Below are 19,432 nucleotides of genomic sequence, written 5' to 3'. Positions count from 1 at the left end.
GCAAAGATGGGCTTGATAAAGGACAGAAATGGTATGGACCTAACAAAAGCAGAAGATATTAAGAAGAGGTGGCAAGAATACACAGAAGATCTGTACAAAAAAGATTTTCATGACCCAGATAATCACGATGGTGTGATCACTGACCTAGAGCCAGACATCCTGGAATGTGAAGTCAAGTTGGCCTTAGAAAGCATCACTATGAACAAATCTAGTGGAGGTAATGAAATTCCAGTTGAACTATCTCAAATCCTGAAAGATGATGCTGTGAAAGTGCTGCACTCAATATGTCAGCAAATTTGGGAAACTCAGCAGTGGCCACAGGACTGGAAAAGGTCAGTTTTCAGTCCAGTCTCAAAGAAAGGCAATGCCAAAGAATGCTCAAACTACCGCACAATTGCACTCATCTCACACGCTAGTAAACTGATTCTCAAAATTCTCCAAGCCAGGCTTTAGCAATATGTGAACCGTGAACTTCCTGATGTTCAAGCTGGTTTTAGAAAACGCAGAGGAACCAGAGATCAAACTGCCAACATCTGCTGGATCATGGAAAAAGCAAGAGAGTTCCAGAAAAACATCTATTTCTGCTTTATTGACTATGCCAAAGCCTTTGACTGTGTGGATCACAATAAACTGTGGAAAATTCTGAAAGAGATGGGAATACCAGACCACCTGACCTGCCTCTTGAGAAACCTATATGCAGGTCAGGAAGCAACAGTTAGAACTGGACACGGAACAACAGACTGGTTCCAAATAGGAAAAGCAGTACGTCAAGGCTGTATATTGTCACCCTGCTTATTTAACTTATATTCAGAGTACATCATGAGAAACGCTGGACTGGAAGAAGCACAAGCTGGAATCAAGATTGCCCGGAGAAATATCAATAACCTCAGATATGCAGATGACACCACTCTTATGGCAAAAAGTGAAAAGCTAAAGAGCCTCGATGAAAGTGAAAGTGGAGAGTGAAAAAGTTGGCTTAAAGCTCAACATTCAGAAAACTAAGATCATGGCATCTGGTCCCATCACTTCATGGGAAGTAGGTGGCTAAACAGTGGAAGCAGTGTCAGACTTTATTTTTTAGGGCTCCAAAATCACTGCAGATGGTGATTGAGACAGCAAAAGAGACACTAATGTATAGATCAGTCTTATGGACTCTGTGGGAGAGGGAGAGGGTGGGGAGATTTGGGAGAATGGCATTGAAACATGTATAATATCATGTATGAAACGAGTCGCCAGTCCAGGTTCGATGCACGATACTGGATGCTTGGGGCTGGTGCACTGGGACGACCCAGAGGGAGAGTATGGGGAGGGAGGATGGAGGAGGGTTCAGGATGGGAAACACAGGTATACCTGTGGCGGATTCATTTTGATATTTGGCAAAACTAATACAATATTGTAAAGTTAAAAAATAAAAAAGACACTTACTCCTTGAAAGGAAAGTTATGACCAACCTAGATAGCATATTCAAAAGCAGAGACATTACTTTGCCAACAAAGGTCCGTCTAGTCAAGGTTTTTCCAATGGTCGTGTATGGATGTGAGAGTTGGACTGTGAAAAAGTCTGAGCGCCGAAGAATTGATGCTTTTGAACTGTGGTGTTGGAGAAGACTCTTGAGAGTCCATTGGACTGCAAGGAGAGCCAACCAGTCCATTCTAAGGTAGATCAGCCCTGGGTGTTCTTTGGAAGGACTGATGTTAAAGCTCAGACTCCAGTACTTTGGCCACCTCATGCTAAGAGTTGACTCATTGGAAAAGATGCTGATGCTGGGAGGGATTGGGGACAGGAGGAGAAGGGGACGACAGAGGATGAGATGGCTGGATGGCATCACTGACTCAATGGACATGAATTTGAGTAAACTCCAGGAGTTGGTGATGGACAGGGAGGCCTGGCATGCTGCGATTCATGGGGTCGAACTGAGTGACTGAACTGAACTGAAATATTGTTGTATGTCAGACAGGGTATGTAACATGGCTGAATGTAACCTTATCGATTTCTGAGCATAATTGAAATCAAATCCTTAACAGAGAGGGCTTCCCTCATAGCTCAGTTGGTAAAGAAGCCTCCTGCAATGCAGGAGACCGTGGTTCGATTCCTGGGTCAGGAAGATCTGTTGCAGAAGGGATAGGCTACCCACTCCAGTATGCTCGCTGGAGAATTCCATTTACTATATAGTCCATATATAGTATGGACTATACTATATATAGGGGTCGCAAAGAGTCGGACACGACTGAGAGACTCACTTCACTTCCTTAACAGGAAAAATAAAAGTCATATTACAGGCATGTGGCAGCAAGCCTAGTGGTTTTCTAAATACAGCCCATATTCCTCAAAATCAGGTATTTCTCTGTGGCCTCAGCCCCTGCCACACACACTCCCCCATCTCACACACAGACCCTGCCTCCTTCCATAAGCTCTGGCTCTTATGATTTTTACCAAGACAAAGCACAAGGAGTTTTTGATCATACTCTTCATGCCCCTTTGAAAATAGCTCGGAAGATCACCATGCTTTAACAAACTCTTTCTCTTTCATAGGGTCTATTAATATCTGCATCTTTGAGACATTTGCTACAGCCCCTCCTCTTACCACTTTCTGGCCTCTGCCACAGCAATATCAAGGGCTAAAACTTGATGTTTTATTATGTACTTGGTGCACTTTATGTAATCTCATTTAATCCTTACATCAACTCTATGGGAAAGGTATTATTGCTTTTTTAAGATGAGAAAAACGAAGCACAAAGAGACAAAGTAACTTACCCACTCACTACAGTCTAGAAGGGCTTCCCTAGTGGCTCAGTGGTAACGAGTCCACTTGCCAGTGCAGGAGATGCAGGTTCGATCCTTGGGTCAGGAAGATCCCCTGGAGAAGGGAATGGCAACCCCCTCCAGTATTCTTGCCTGAGAAATCCCATGGATAGAGGAGACTTGCTTGCTACCATGGGTTCACAGAAGAGTCAGGACAGGACTTAGCAACTAAACACCACCACCACTACCACCACAGTCTGGGGAGTGGGGCAGGCCTGTCCTTAGTCATTTTTATCCTAGGTACAGGTTTCTGGTTCCTTCAAATAGATCTTTATGACCAGCAAGCATTCTTACAAGAAGAATACTTAAAAATAAGCTATACGTAGCAAAATTGTATGACTATGAATTTTCTTAGCACTTTTCAACTTCCTTCTCTCCGTTTTGTCTCTCCTGGAATTTTGGTTACTCCAGGGAAATTTTAAGCCCATTTTGAAATTATACAAGTAAAGATCAAAATTCCAATTCTTTTATGTCTCACAATTGATTTTATTTTATATGTAATTATTTTTGCAATGTTTCCTTCTGAGAAGTTAGTTTCTTTATGAATATTTAAAAGTTCCTACTACTCTTATAGAAAAAATATTGGCCAAATAAACCTCAAGAGAGAAGGAAAAGGAGATTTCTTGGCAGACCTGTTATTCAAATGAAAGCCGGGAGTTGTAAACTGTCAAGTTATAAGATATCACTGATTAGAAATGTATCCTAAAATATCAGCTCTCTGTAGCAATGCTTGAATCACATATTGTTCTCTGAAAAATACTTGTGCAACTTCAAAACCTTATCTATAGCAAGCTCTCTAGAGTTCTCTAGCAACAAATGCTGGAAACTAGCCAAGTGTATTGATTGAATATACAATATAGTTGCTTAATGTTAATGACACTGATAAAGGGAATAGTATACCTCCTTCCAGCCCTCACTTGTTTTTAGGATGTTATCAACCACATTACAACTTGTTTTTACCCATTTCTAAATGATCTCAACCCACTGTTACTGTAGCTATATTCTAATAATAATTACTAACAAGGACTACAGTTTGAGCATTTGCTATGCACTTTACACTGTGCTGAATACTTTACATGACTCATTTCCTTAAATTCTCAGAACAACACTATGGAGAAATATTACTACTCCCCTTTTATACTTGAGGAAATTATGGTTAAGTGCCTCTCCCAAATTCACATTGCCTAGAAGAGTCCAAACAGTCTGATCTCACAGCCTGAGCACTGACCTGTTATACTTGTAAGTAACATGATAGAGGAATCAGTCTTTCATCCTTACATGGCTACCACCTATAGCAAAAGAAAATTATTATTCTAGTACTTTGGGGACACTGGATACAGGTATCATATAAATGTTAAGAGAATCTAATTTTTAGTATAGGTGATGGAATTCCAGTTGAACTATCTCAAATCCTGAAAGATGATGCTGTGAAAGTGCTGCACTCAATATGTCAGCAAATTTGGGAAACTCAGCAGTGGCCACAGGACTGGAAAAGGTCAGTTTTCATTCCAATCCCAAAGAAAGGCAATGCCAAAGAATGCTCAAACTACCGCACAATTGCACTCATCTCACATGCTAGTAAAGTAATGCTCAAAATTCTCCAAGCCAGGCTTTAGCAATATGTGAACCGTGAACTTCCTGATGTTCAAGCTGGTTTTAGAAAACGCAGAGGAACCAGAGATCAAACTGCCAACATCTGCTGGATCATGGAAAAAGCAAGAGAGTTTCAGAAAAACATCTATTTCTGCTTTATTGACTATGCCAAAGCCTTTGACTGTGTGGATCACCATAAACTGTGGAAAATTCTGAAAGAGATGGGAATACCAGACCACCTGACCTGCCTCTTGAGAAACCTATATGCAGGTCAGGAAGCAACAGTTAGAACTGGACATGGAACAACAGACTGGTTCCAAATAGAAAAGGAGTACGTCAAGGCTGTATATTGTCACCCTGCTTATTTAACTTCTATGCAGAGTACATCATGAGAAATGCTGGACTGGAAGAAACACAAGCTGGAATCAAGATTGCCGGGAGAAATATCAATAACCTCAGATATGCAGATGACACCACCCATATGGCAGAAAGTGAAGAGGAACTCAAAAGCCTCTTGATGAAAGTGAAAGAGGAGAGTGAAAAAGTTGGCTTAAAGCTCAACATTCGGAAAACGAAGATCATGGCATCCGGTCCCACCACTTCATGGGAAATAGATGGGGAAACAGTGGAAACAGTGTCAGACTTTATTTTTTGGGCTCCAAAATCACTGCAGATGGTGACTGCAGCCATGAAATTAAGAGATGCTTACTCCTTGGAAGGAAAGTTATGACCAACCTAGATAGCATATTCAAAAGCAAAGACATTACTTTGCCAACAAAGGTCCGTCTAGTCAAGGCTATGGTTTTTCCTGTGGTCATGTATGGATGTAAGAGTTGGACTGTGAAGAAAACTGAGCGCCAAAGAATTGATGTGTTTGAACCGTGGTGTTGGAGAAGACTCTTGAGAGTTCTTTGGACTGCAAGGAGATCCAACCAGCCCATTCTGAAGGAGATCAGCCCTGGGATTTCTTTGGAAGGAATGATGCTGAAGCTGAAACTCCAGTACTTTGGCCACCTCATGAGAAGAGTTGACTCATTGGAAAAGACTGTGATGCTGGGAGGGATTGGGGGCAGGAGGAGAAGGGGATGACATGGGATGAGATGGCTGGATGGCATCACTGACTCGATGGACGTGAGTCTCAGTGAACTCCAGGAGTTGGTGATGGACAGGGAGGCCTGGCGTGCTGCGATTCACGGGGTCGCAAAGAGTCGGACATGACTGAGTGACTGAACTGAACAGAACTGAGTATATAATGCATTTTTAAAACAAAAGTAGTAAAGGTGGTTCTTAAGAAGAAAATGTCAAATCCTCTGTCTGAGGATGGGATGATAAATATAGCAAGTCTTAGCTATTGCTAAACTTAGGCTATCAAAGCTAAAAATAGAAATATTACACTCTCTATATTTTGCTACCTCAAACTTTATTTGAAGATTGATACCCTTGATTTTAAACTTGCCTACTTTTTTTCCGCTACATTGTACTCTTAAAAAAACACACACCTTTACTGAGAATTAATCGCATACCATATAATTCACCTATCTAAAGAGTGCTATTCGAAGGTTTTCTTTTTAGTATTTTCACAGAGTGGTGAAGCTATTACCGTTATCCAATTGTGCTGCGATTCATGGGGTCAGAAAGAGTTGGACACAACTGAGCGACTGAACTGAACTGAATTTTAGAACGTTTTTAAGAAACTCATTAACTGTCACTCCTTGTTCTCTCTACCCCCAGCCCTGGGCAACCACTAATCTACTTTCTGTCTCATCAGTTCAGTCACTCAGTTGTGTCCAGCTCTTTGCAAACCCATGGACTGCAGCATGCCAGGCTTCCCTGTCCATCACCAACTCCCGGAGGTTGCTCAAACTTAAGTCCATCAAGTCAGTGATGCCATCCAACCATCTCATCCTCTGTCGTCCCCTTCTCCTCCTACCTTCAATCTTTCCCGGCATCAGGGTCTTTTCCAGTGAGTCAATTCTTTGTATCAGGTGGCCAAAGTATTAGAGCTGCAGTTTCAGTATCAGTCCTTTCAATGAATATTCAGGACTGATTTCCTTTAGGATTGACTGGTTTAGTCTCCTTGCATTCCAAGGGACTCTCAAGAGTCTTCTCCAACACCACAGTTCAAAAGCATCAATTCTTCGGAGCTTAGCTTCCCTTGTGGTCCAACTCACATCCATAAATGACTGGTGGAAAAACCATAGCTTTGACTATATGCAGATTTGCCTATTTTGGACATTTCATATGCATGGAATCATGTGATCTTTTGTGATTGGCTTATTTCCCTTAGCACAATGTTTTCTAAGTCCATGTTGTCACACGTATCAGTACTTCATTCCTTTTTATAAATGAATAATATTCCATTGTATTTTATTTGTACATTAACCAGTTGATAGACATTTGTGTTATTTCTGCTTTTTAGGTCTTATGAATAATTCTGTGAATATTTCAAGATTTGTGTGGACATATGCTTTCATTTCTCTGGGATATATATCTAGGAATGGAATTGCTCTGTCATGTGGTAACTCTATGTTTAGCATTTTGAGGAGCTTCCAAAGTGGGTGCACCATTTTACAATCCCAGTAACAATTATGAGAGTTCCAGATTCTCCACATCTGGTATTTGTCTTTTGATTTTAAGCCATCTTAATGGGTGTGAAGTGGTATCTCACTGTAGTTTTGATTTGTATTTCTCTAATAGCTAATGTTATTAGAGAGCATCCTTAACATGCTTATTGAGCATCCTTAACATGCTTTTTGGCCATTTGTATATCTGCTTTGGAGAATGTCTATTTAGATCTTTGCTATTTTCTGGCTGCTAAGTCACTTCAGTCGTGTCCAACTCTGTGTGACCCCATAAATGGCAGCCCACCAGACTCCTCCGTCCCTGGGATTCTCCAGGCAAGAACACTGGAGTGGGTTGCCATTTCCTTCTCCAATGCATGAAAGTGAAAAGTGAAAGTGAAGTCACTCAGTCGTGCCTGACTCTTCGGGACCCCATGGACTGCAGCCCACCAGGCTCCTCCGTCCATGGGATTTTCCAGGCAAGAGTACTGGAGTGGGGTGCCATTGCCTTCTCCGATTTTCTGGCTAGTTATATTTATTTTTAATTATAGAGTTGTAAGTATTCTATATTCTAGATGAAGGGCCTTATCAGTTATGTAATTTGCATATTTTGTCCCAATCTGTGGGCTGACTCTCCACTTTCTTGGTGGTGTCCTTTGTAGCATAAAAGCTTTTTAATCTAATGTGGTCTTTTGTGATCAAGTCCAGTTTATCTGTTTTTCTTTTGTCACTTCTGCATTTGTTGTCACATCTAAGAAGCCTTTGCCTAACCCAGAATCCCAAAGATTTACTCCTGTGTTTTATAAGTTTTATAGATTTTTAAAGTAGTATTGGATTTTACATTTAGAAGTATAACCCACTTAAAATTGATGTATTCCCCTTCCTTTTAATTTAAATTAATTTTGAATATGTCAAACCAAAAGAAAAACTTTAGAAGAAAAAAAAAGATTGTTATTTTTCATTTTACTCTTTTAAAAACATTTTATTTTGGACATTACAATAAGTAGCAAGTTTTTAGGTTTAAAAACATTCAGTAAAGTTCCAAGTGCATGTATGTAAACCTCTTTGGAAACCGAAAATATATTTCCCCCTTATTAGTATTTATTCATTCTGAAAATGAACATTTAAACCAACAACTACTTACTGAACATCTGCCTGTGTGTCAAGCACTGTTCTGAGCCCTGAGGATTCTGTGATGAACAAAACAGTAAAGGCTTTGGTCTTCATGGTTTACACACTGATAGAAAGAAGCAATGAATAAACAAGTAAATAGATACATCACTGACATCATTTTCAGAGAGCAATATGTACTTTGAGAGCACAATGTGAGGGAGGGACAACTTTTTTGAATATGTGGTCAGAAAGCCTTGTGAGCTAAGGCCTGAACAATGAGAATAAACCAGCTTTACAGAGATTTAAAGAAGAAGCCAAAGAAACTGAAGTAAGAAAATATGAAGTAGGAAGGAGCTTGTGGATTCCAAGACAAAACACAAAAGCAAAAACAATTTCTTTTACCTATGGCTGATTCATTTTGATGTATGGCAGAAACCAACTCAATACTATAAAACAATTATCCTTCAATTAAAAATAAATACATTAAAAAAGAGTCTCTGAGTGTCTGTGGTAAATGAGCATGAGATTGGCGTGGTGAATTGGAAGACAGATCTTACAGTGAATACAAAGGTAATTTTGTCTGTGTGTGCTTTCAAGTGCTTCCAGTTTTCTCTGCCAAGAATTCCCTGAACATAGTAATAAAGCTTAAAAATTAAAATATATTGTAATCAAAGTCTTACTTGTTATTCTAAAATAAGCCATGTGAAACATCTTGAAATTTTAACCTGATACTTTAGTCATTGAGAGAGCAAAGCCATTCTTATTGATCCAGCAGGAGCTCAAACACTGATCTTTTTCACTAAAAGTTCCCCCTCGGTGCTCCTTGGCTTCTGTGAAGTAGGTCAGAGGTAACAATATTGAACAAAGATTATTGGCAGAAGGTTTCTTCATGGTGATACATTTACCAGGAGCTACCAAAAACAAATAATACATGTGCAGGTGGTATCCATAAAACTGAAGAATTAGAAGACATAAGCACAATGCTCAGATATAATAAACAATGAATAGGAGCCTTTATCCAACTCAATGGACATGAGTTTGAGCAAACTGGGAGATAGTGAAGGACAGGGAAGCCTGGTGTGCTGCAGTTCATGGGGTCGCAAAGAGGACTTAGGGACTGGAAAACAACAATCACAATACCTTAAATGGATCTTCAGAGACACCACTCTTGATTGCTGACTGGAATCTTTTAGGTTTCTGCTGCTCCCAGAAGAAACAAATGGTAAGGATGAAGGAGATGGAGCCTCATGGCTGACATTCACATGTGGAGATTATGTGTAAAATTTTTGGAGCAAATTGTATATGTGCAGAGATCTCAGGTTAGGCAGAGACACAGGAGTGAGAGCTACAAGACCTTACCATCAACCATCACCACAGGGAGTTTCTTCCTCTAGTGCCAACTTGGTAGAGATTAGTTCTGAGTTTATTAAGCATATTCCTTTTAAATTTAAACTGAGGCCTCTGCTTCTCTAGAAATTGCATCCAAAATTTTGCTTATTCCCAGAATAGACATTGGTTTTACCAGATCTTCTGAAGAATTTAAGAGCAAATCTGCAGAAACAGAAAGTAGATTAGTGGCAACCTACACCTGTGGAGGGGCTTCGGTACAAATGGGCAGTGACTGCTAATGGGTATGGAGTTTTTCTTAGGGGTAATTGAAACGTTCTAAAATTGGGGAGTTCCCTGGTGGTCTAGTGGTTAGGATTCAGTGTTTTCACTGCCATGGCCCTGGGTTCAATCCCTGCTCAGGCAGCTAAGATCCCACAAGCCACTTCAGTTTAGTTCAGTCACTCAGTCATGTCTGACTGTGCAGCTCCATGGACTGCAGCATACCAGGCTTCTCTTCTTCACTGTCTCCCAGAGTTTGCTCAAACTCCTGTTGGTTGAGCCAGTGATGCCATCCAACCATCTCATCCTCTGTCACCCTCTTCTACCCTCAATCTTTTCCAGCATCAGGGTCTTTTCCAATGAGTCAGCTCTTCAAATCAGGTGACCAAAGTATTGGAGCTTCAGCTTCAGCATCAGTCCTTCCAATGAATATTCAGGGTTGATTTCCTTTAGGATTGACTGGTTTGATCTCCTTGCATTCCAAGGGACTCTCAAGAGTCTTCTCCAGCATCACAGTTCAAAAGCATCAATTCTCTGGCATTCAGCCTTCTTTATGGTCCAACTCTATACATGGCTACTGGGAAACATCATAGCTTAGATTAGACCATTGTTGACAAAGTGATGTCTCTACTTTTTATACGGTATCTACGTTTGTCATAGCTTTTCTTCCAAGGAGCTTCTTCTGATTTCATGGTGGAAGTCACCATCTGCAGTGATTTTGGAGCCCAAGAAAAAGTCTTTCACTGTTTCCATTGTTTCCCCATTTGTTTGCCATGAAGTGGTGGGACCAGATGCCATGTTCTTAGTTTTTTGAATGTTGGGTTTTAAACCAGCTTTTTCACTCTCCTCTTTCACCTTCATCAACAGGTTCTTTAGTTCCTCTTCCTTTTCTGTCATTAGGGTGGTGTCATCCCATATCTGAGCTTATTGATATTTCTCCCAACAATCTTGATTCCAGCTTGTACTTTCATCCAACCCAGCATTTTGCATTACGTACTCTACATAGAAGTTAAATAAGCAGGGTGACAACATATAGCCTTGACATACTCCTTTCCCAGTTTGGAATCAGTCTGTTTTTCCATGTCTGGTTTTAACTGTTGCTTCTTGACCTGCATACAGGTTTCTCAGGAGGCATGTAAGGTGGTCTGGTATTCCCATCTCTTTATGAATTTTCCACAGTTTGTTGTGATCCACACAGTCACAAGGCACTTGGCATGGCCAAAAAAAAGTTCTAAGATTGTGGTGATAGTTATACAACTCTGAGTATAATAAAACCCACTAAATTGTAAGCTTTAAGTGAGTGAATTGGTGGTATCTCAATAACAATTTTTTAAAATATCTTTATTTATTTTTGACTGCATTGGGTCTTAGTTTCAGCACATCAGATCTTCACTGTGGTGTGGGGGCTCTCTAGTTGTGGCACACGAGTGCTAGAGTGCATGGGCTCAGTAGGTGCGACTCTCGAACTTATTTGCTCCATGTGGGATCCATGTGGTATGTGGGATCTTAGTTCCCCATCCAGGGATTGAACATGCATCTCCTGCATTGGAAAGTGGATTCTTAAGCACTGGACCACTAGGGAAGTCCCAATAAAGTTTTCTTTTAAATGAAAAGTTTCTAAGGCATTCAAAAGACATAGGACCCCCGCTGTCTGGCATGAACCTCTGACTGTTTCTTATTTTCTGATCCCAGAATACAACAATCATGCTTACTATGTGTCAGGCACTGTACTAGGTGCTTTACATGCTTATGTTATTATATAACAAACTTTGAGGTTATCTACAGTAAACATGAAACCAACAAATGGTACAGACTAAGTTCTTTCCATTATGCCACCTGTACTCCTCAGACTTGTCCAACTAAGTACCCATCATAGCTAGACATATGTCTCTTTTGATGGCATTGTAGGATATTCTGCCCTTCCATTCTGTTCTAATCACTCATCACATTCTAACAATTCTCAAGTATCTCTTTTCCTCCATGCCCATGGCCAGCACTCCAGTGAGGCCTTTATTTCTCTCTAGGTGTATCACTGTGACCCTGACTTCAAATCTCATCAGGTTTGGATTATCTGGTCTTGTTCCTCCTAGACTCAACAGCTTTTCATGGCTCTGTATTACTTACAGGATAAAGTCCCAAATCCTCAGCAAAAACTGAAGGTCGTTAATAACCTAATGTATCTTCTTTCCAGCCTCACCTTCTTCCTGCCTCCCACCACATGCACTGTATTCCTTAAGTCACATAAGACTACTCATTCTATGGTATGCACATGCTCCATGCCCTTTATATTCCTTACAATTCACACCTTGTTCCAGTAATATGTGGCAAATTCCTTCTCATCCACCAGGCCCTACCTTGAGTTTACTTCCTATAAGAAGTTTCCTGCAGTGCTCAAATGTCATGCCCCCTTGCCCTCTCTTGTGCTCTAATAACTCATTTCTACTCTATTTGCAGTACTTATTACACTGAATTGTCATTAGTTGTCTATTTACCTCTTCTAATAGTTTGTAAATATTTGTGGTAAGAGTGTTTTGTTTAGATGTTATGCCTGATGCTTAGCCCTTGAATGGATCTATTGAAGGAATGTGCCCAGTATTTCCCACTAGATTTCAAGTCCTTTTATTTCCAGTGCCTAGCATACTTCTATTTCTTAAATAGCTGTTCAGTGAAACTTCATGCTTATTGAGCATTTACTATGTACCAAGCATAGTGCTAGTTATTTAATGTAGAGTAAGTCATTTAATAGGGTTCTCAAGGCAAGAATACTGAAGTGGTTTGCCATTCCCTTCTCCAGTGGACCACATTCTGTCAGATCTCTCCACCATAACCCGATTGTCTTGGGTTGCCCCACGGGCCATGTCAAGTCCATGAATCAAGGCAAATTGGAAGTGGTCAAAGAAGAGATGGCAAGAGTGAATGTAGACATTCTAGGAATCAGCGAACTAAAATGGACTAGAATGGGTGAATTTAACTCAGATGACCATTATATCTACTACTGCAGGCAGGAATCCCTCAGAAGAAATGGAGTAGCCATCATGGTCAACAAAAGATTCCAAAATGCAGTACTTGGATGCAATCTCAAAAACAACAGAATGATCTCTGTTCATTTCCAAGGCAAACCATTCAATATCACAGTAATCCAAGTCTATGCCCCAACCAGTAATGCTGAAGAAACTGAAGTTGAATGGTTCTATGAAGACCTATAAGACCTTTTAGAACTAACACCCAGAAAAGATGTCCTTTTCATTATAGGGGACTGGAATGCAAAAGTAGGAAGTCAAGAAACACCTGGAGTAACAGGCAAAGTTGGCCTTGGAATACGGAATGAAGCAGGGCAAAGACTAACAGAGTTTTGCCAAGAAAATGCACTGGTCATAGCAAACACCCTCTTCCAACAACACAAGAGAGACTCTACACATGGACATCACCAGATGGTCAACACCAAAATCAGATTGATTATATTCTTTGCAGCCAAAGATGGAGAAGCTATATACAGTCAACCAAAACAAGACCAGGAGCTGACTGTGGCTCAGACCATGAACTCCTTATTGCCAAATTCAGACTGAAATTGAAGAAAGTAGGGAAAACCACTAGACCATTCAAGTATGACCTAAATCAAATCCCTTATGATTATACAGTGGAAGTGAGAAATAGATTTAAGGGCCTAGATCTGATAGATAGAGTGCCTCATCAACTATGGAATGAGGTTCGTGACATTGTACAGGAGACAGGGATCAAGACCATCCCCATGGAAAAGAAATGCAAAAAAGCAAAATGGCTGTCTGGGGAGGCCTTACAAATAGCTGTGAAAAGAAAAGAAGCGAAAAGCAAAGGGGAAAAGGAAAGATATAAGCATCTGAATGCAGAGTTCCAAAGAATAGCAAGAATAGATAAGAAAGCCTTTCTCAGCGATCAATGCAAAGAAATAGAGGAAAACAACAGAATGGGAAAGACTAGAGATCTCTTCAAGAAAATCAGAGATACCAAGGGAACATTTCATGCAAAGGTGGGCTCGATAAAGGACAGAAATGGTATGGACCTAACAGAAGCAGAAGATATTAAGAAGAGGTGGCAAGAATAGACAAAAGAACTGTACAAAAAAGATCTTCAAGACCCAGATAATCACGATGGTGTGATCACTGACCTAGAGCCAGATATGCTGGAATGTGAAGTCAAGTGGGCCTTAGAAAGCATCACTATGAACAAAGCTAGTGGAGGTGATGAAATTCCAGTTGAGCTCTTTCAAATCCTGAAAGGCGATGCTGTGAAAGTGCTGCACTCAATATGTCAGCAAATTTGGGAAACTCAGCAGTGGCCACAGGACTGGAAAAGGTCAGTTTTCATTCCAATCCCAAAGAAAGGCAATGCCAAAGAATGCTCAAACTACCGCACAACTGCACTCATCTCACACGCTAGTAAAGTAATGCTCAAAATTCTCCAAGCCAGGCTTCAGCAATATGTGAACTGTGAACTTCCTGATGTTCAAGCTGGTTTTAGAAAAGGCAGAGGAACCAGAAATCAAATTGCCACCATCTGCTGGATCATGGAAAAAGCAAGAGAGTTCCAGAAAAACATCTATTTCTGTTTATTGACTATGCCAAAGCTTTTGACTGTGTGGATCACAATAAACTGTGGAAAATTCTGAAAGAGATGGGAATACCAGACTACCTGACCTGCCTCTTGAGAAACCTCTATGCAGGTCAGGAAGCAACAGTTAGAACTGGACATGGAACAACAGACTGGTTCCAAATAGGAAAAGGAGTACGTCAAGGCTGTATATTGTCACCCTGTTTATTTATCTTATATGCAGAGTACATCATGAGAAACACTGGACTGGAAGAAACATAAGCTGGAATCAAGATTGCTGGGAGAAATATCAATAACCTCAGATATGCAGATGACACCACTCTTATGGCAGAAAGTGAAGAGGAACTAAAAAGCCTCTTGATAAAAGTGCAAGTGGAGAGTGAAAAAGTTGGCTTAAAGCTCAACATTCAGAAAACGAAGATCATGGCATCTGGTCCCACCACTTCATGGGAAATAGATGGGGAAACAGTGGAAACAGTGTCAGACTTTATTTTTTTGGGCTCCAAAATCACTTCAGATGGTGACAGCAGCCATGAAATTAAGAGACGCTTACTCCTTGGAAGGAAAGTTATGACCAACCTAGATTGTGTATTCAAAAGCAGAGACATTACTTTGCCAACAAAGGTCTGTCTAGTCAAGGCTATGGTTTTTCCTGTGGTCATGTATGGATGTGAGAGTTGGACTGTGAAGAAGGCTGAGCGAGGAAGAATTGATGCTTTTGACCTGTGGTGTTGGAGAAGACTCTTGCGAGTCCCTTGGACTGCAAGGAGATCCAACCAGTTCATTCTGAAGGAGATCAGCCCTGGGATTTCTTTGGAGAGAATGATGCTAAAGCTGAAACTCCAGTACTTTGGCCACCTCATGCGAAGAGTTGACTCACTGGAAAAGACTGTGATGCTGGGAGGGATTGGGGGCAGGAGGAGAAGGGGACAACAGAGGATGAGATGGCTGGATGGCATCACTGACTCGATGGACATGAGTCTGAGTGAACTCCGGGAGTTGGTGATGAACAGGGAGGCCTGGTGTGCTGCGATTCATGGGATTGCAAAGAGTCAAACACAACTGAGTGACTGAACTGAACTGAACTGAAGTCATTTAAAATTCTTAATAACTATCATTAACCCAATTTATGTAAGGCACCAGAGGCACAGAAAGATTCAATGACAAACTGTTTGAACTTGAGCAAGTAAATGACAAAACCAAAATTCAAATAAAGTCCAATGGTTCTAGGACTTCCCTGGTGGTCCAGTGGTTAAGAATCCGCCTGCCAGTGCAGGGCACATGGGTCAGTCCCTGGTCTGGGAAGATTCCACATGCTAGAGCAATTAAGCCTGAGCGCCACAACCAGAAAAAATCCACAAGAGCAATGAAGACCCAGTGCAGTCAAAAATAATAAATAATTTTTTTTAAAACTCCAATGGCTCCAATGTCCACACTCTTACTCTGTGTTGTATAGCCTATGTGTGAGTGTCTGTCAAGTGAGAAATGATTAAATAGAACCCTTTCCAACCTCTACAGGAACAAAAGTCCAGGTACCATTAACCTATTTAGGGAAGGAAGATAGAAAGTCCGTTAGGAACTGGAATGAATTTAATTTCTCGTGGGAATAATGTCAGATTTCATTGGGATTGGTTAAAATACTGTAAGAACTTCAGGCATATTACAGGCAATATAAGCAATGTGGATTGACTGGTCATGTTGGGAGGTGGCAGAACCTGGTGTTAATCCTGGGACTGTGCGAAGAAAGGTCCTCTCATCAAGGCATCACCCTACTGAGGAGCCATGGGACCTGGGGCACGTTCTTAACCTCTCGAAGCTTTGGGTTTCTTATCTGTTAAATAGGGGTATAATTGTTAGAGATTTCTGTGGAAAATTCTTAAAGAGATAGGAAGACCAGACCACCTTACCTGTCTCCTGAGAAACCTATATGCAGGACAAGAAAGAATAATTAGAACAAGACATGGAGCAATGGAATGGTTCAAAATTGGGAAAGAAGTATATCAGGGTTGTATACTGTTACCCACTTATTTAACTTTATGCAGAGTACATCATGGGAAATGTCAGGCTGGATGAATCCCGAGCTGGAATCAAGATTGTTGGGAGAAATATCAACAACCTCAGATATGCAGATGATAACACTAATGGCAGAAAGCAAAGAAGAACTAAAGAGCCTCTTGATTAAGGTGAAAGAAAGAGTGAAAAAGCTGGTTTAAAACTCAACATTCAAAAAACTAAGATCATGGCATCCTGTCCCATCACTTCATTGCAAAAAGATGGGGAAAAAGTGGAAACGGTGGCAGATTTTATTTTCTTGGACTCCAAAATCACTGCAGACAGTGACTGCAGCTATGAAATTAAAATACTTGTTCCTTGGAAGGAAAATATGACAAACCTAGAAAATTAAAAAACTGAGACATCACTTTGCCGACAAAGTGGTATGGTCATGACCATGACAAAGTATGGTCAAAGCTATGGTTTTTCCAGTAGTTATGTACGAATGTCAGAGTTGGACCGTAAAGAAGGCTGAGTGCCAAAGAACTGATTTTGAATTGTGTTGGAGAAGACTCTTGAGAGTTCCTTGGAATACAAGGAGATCAAACCAGTCAATCCTAAAGGAAATCCTAAAGGAATATTCATTGAAAGGACTAATGCTGAAGCTGGAACTCTAATACTATGGTCACCTAATTTGAAGAGCCGACTCATTGGAAAAGACCCTAATGCTGGAAAAGATTGAGGGCAGGAGGAGAAAGGGGCGACAGAGGATGAGATGGTTGGATGGCATCACCAACTAAATGGACATGAGTTTCAGCAAACTCTGGGAGATAGTGAAGGACAGGGAAGCCTGGTGTGCTGCAGTTCATGGGGTCGCAAAGAGTTGGACATGATTTAGCACCTGAACAACAACAACAAATTGTTAGAGATCTCTTAGGATTGTGAGGATTCAATGAGCTAATACTTGTTAAACTCTTAAAGCAAGACATGTAGTTAAGTCCAATTAAAAAAAAAAGGAAAGGATAACAGAGATGAAAACATTTTTTCTTGGGGAGGGTTGCTAAAGCCAAATAATCATTTCATTGATTTGTGAATAGTGACTAGCACCTTTCTAAATGAGAGGAAGAAGGAAGAGAAAGCATTCAAACTTAAGCTAATTCTGCTCATTTTTATCAAGTTTGCAAATTAAACGTTAGGAAAGAAAATGCATTGTAAACATTTGCTAAAGGGAAATGGGGACACAATGTGAGTGCATGCTCAGTCACTCAGTTGTGTCCCACTCTCTGTGACCCTATGGACTACAGCCAGCTAGGTTCCTCTGTCCATGGGAGGAGGCAAGAATACTGGAGTGGGTTGCCATTTCTTCCTCCAAGAGATCTTCCCGACCCAGGGATCGAAACCGCATCTCCTGCATTCTGCATTGGCAGGCTGATTCTTTACCCTGAGCCACCTGGAAAGCCCTAGGGACACAGCACAATAAATAATAACCTTAAGGATTCTCCATACCTCATTAAGAGTTGCCTGACCATATATTTATACTTCCAGAATACATATCTTTTGAGGAATTTCAACAGCTTTTAAAATTAGAACATTTCTAGCTCAAGGGAATTCTGGATTCTGTTAATAATTTAAGGGCTCTATTTCCTGCTTTCCCTCAATCACCTTTTACCCCTTTCCCCTCCAGCTATAAAATGTCCCTTGCAAACAGCTTTTTAAAGATGCATTTCCACTAGTAAAATCCATGAGTTCTTTTTTTGTTTATTTTGAGAGGAAATGGTTAAGAAAGTAAAATAAAACAGAGAAATATTCAGTCCCCTTGGCTGCCTGCCAGGAAAAATGCCAAATGTCAGATGAGAGGCCTTGCTGGAATCTACCCAGCCACAAAACCGAGGGGTTGGCCCACCACAAGATAATCCTCCAGGGAAATTTATACCAACAGCCTAAAATTGGATGCTTTTAGGACTCTTCTCCAACAAGGTCTTACAACCAGACTTCATAGTAAAATATTAGGGTCCTAAGCTCCCAGATCACTCAGTAAACAAGAGCCTGAGATCTCAGGTCACATAAAAAGGATTCAAATATGTGAATACTTTAATCCATTTGGGAGACCATATAGCATAATGATGAAACACAGGCCCTGGGGCTAGAGAGACCTCTGTTTTGATCCTGGCCCTCTTATTTACCTTCTTGATGATTTTGCACAAGTTGCTTATTCTCACCAACCTATTTCTTCACCTGTAATATCAGAAATAAAACAGTAGTTAGAGGGTTGATCAAGAATTAAATCAAAAGCCCCTAACACATTTAAATTCCTTGCTCACTAAATGTTAATTACCACTGCTACTAGTTTTGTCAGCCTTCAACATTGATAGGTGGAAACCAGCACCTTCTAGTACAGAGGCTGCAGGACTCTGTACACCGTTAGAGTGTTCACATTATGTCTACACCAGTAAGTTGCCCTAAAGATTCTAGACAGGTCTAATAACTCAACCATGAATTTGGTAAAGGGAACCTAAAAGGTAATAACCTAAATCAAAGACAAATGATACACTTAATGATAATGGTAACTATTTGAGCACCTAATACATTATCCGACTTCATCCTCACAGTAGCCCCTAAGGGAGTATCATTGTTGTGTTGATTCGCTAAGTCATGTCCAGCTCCTTTGCAACCCCATGGACTATAGCCTGCCAGGCTCCTCTGTCCATGGGATTTTTCAGGCAAGAATACTGGAGTGCCATTTCCTTCTCCAGGAGATCTTCCTGACCTAGGGATTGAACCCATGTCTCCTGTGTTAGCATGTGGCTTCTTTACCACTGAGCCACCAGCGAAGCCCAAGGGAGTATCATTAGCCTTACTTTACAGAGAAACTGAAGCTGTCAGTTTTCCCTACCTACCTAAGTGATGAAACTGGGATCTGTCCAAGAAGTACCAAACACTGCACCTCTTTTCTTTCATCTCCACCATAAGACCTTGGGTTTGAAACCTGCAAAATTTAGCAATGTAATCTAGAAAAGCTCAGTATTTTTACTCAACATGAACTGTGGCAGAAACTCAAAAAGTAGTTCCTCCTAGCAGCTTCTACCCCACCTCAAGATCAGAACCCCCTTAAGCACACCTCTCATCCCTCAGGCACATACTTGGTTTGAAGAGGTTTTTAGCAAGTCCTGTTTTAA

The sequence above is a fragment of the Bos taurus genome, chromosome 3 (assembly GCF_002263795.3).
Source record: "Bos taurus isolate L1 Dominette 01449 registration number 42190680 breed Hereford chromosome 3, ARS-UCD2.0, whole genome shotgun sequence".
Lineage (NCBI taxonomy): Eukaryota > Metazoa > Chordata > Mammalia > Artiodactyla > Bovidae > Bos > Bos taurus.
This window is presented reverse-complemented; position numbering follows the sequence as displayed.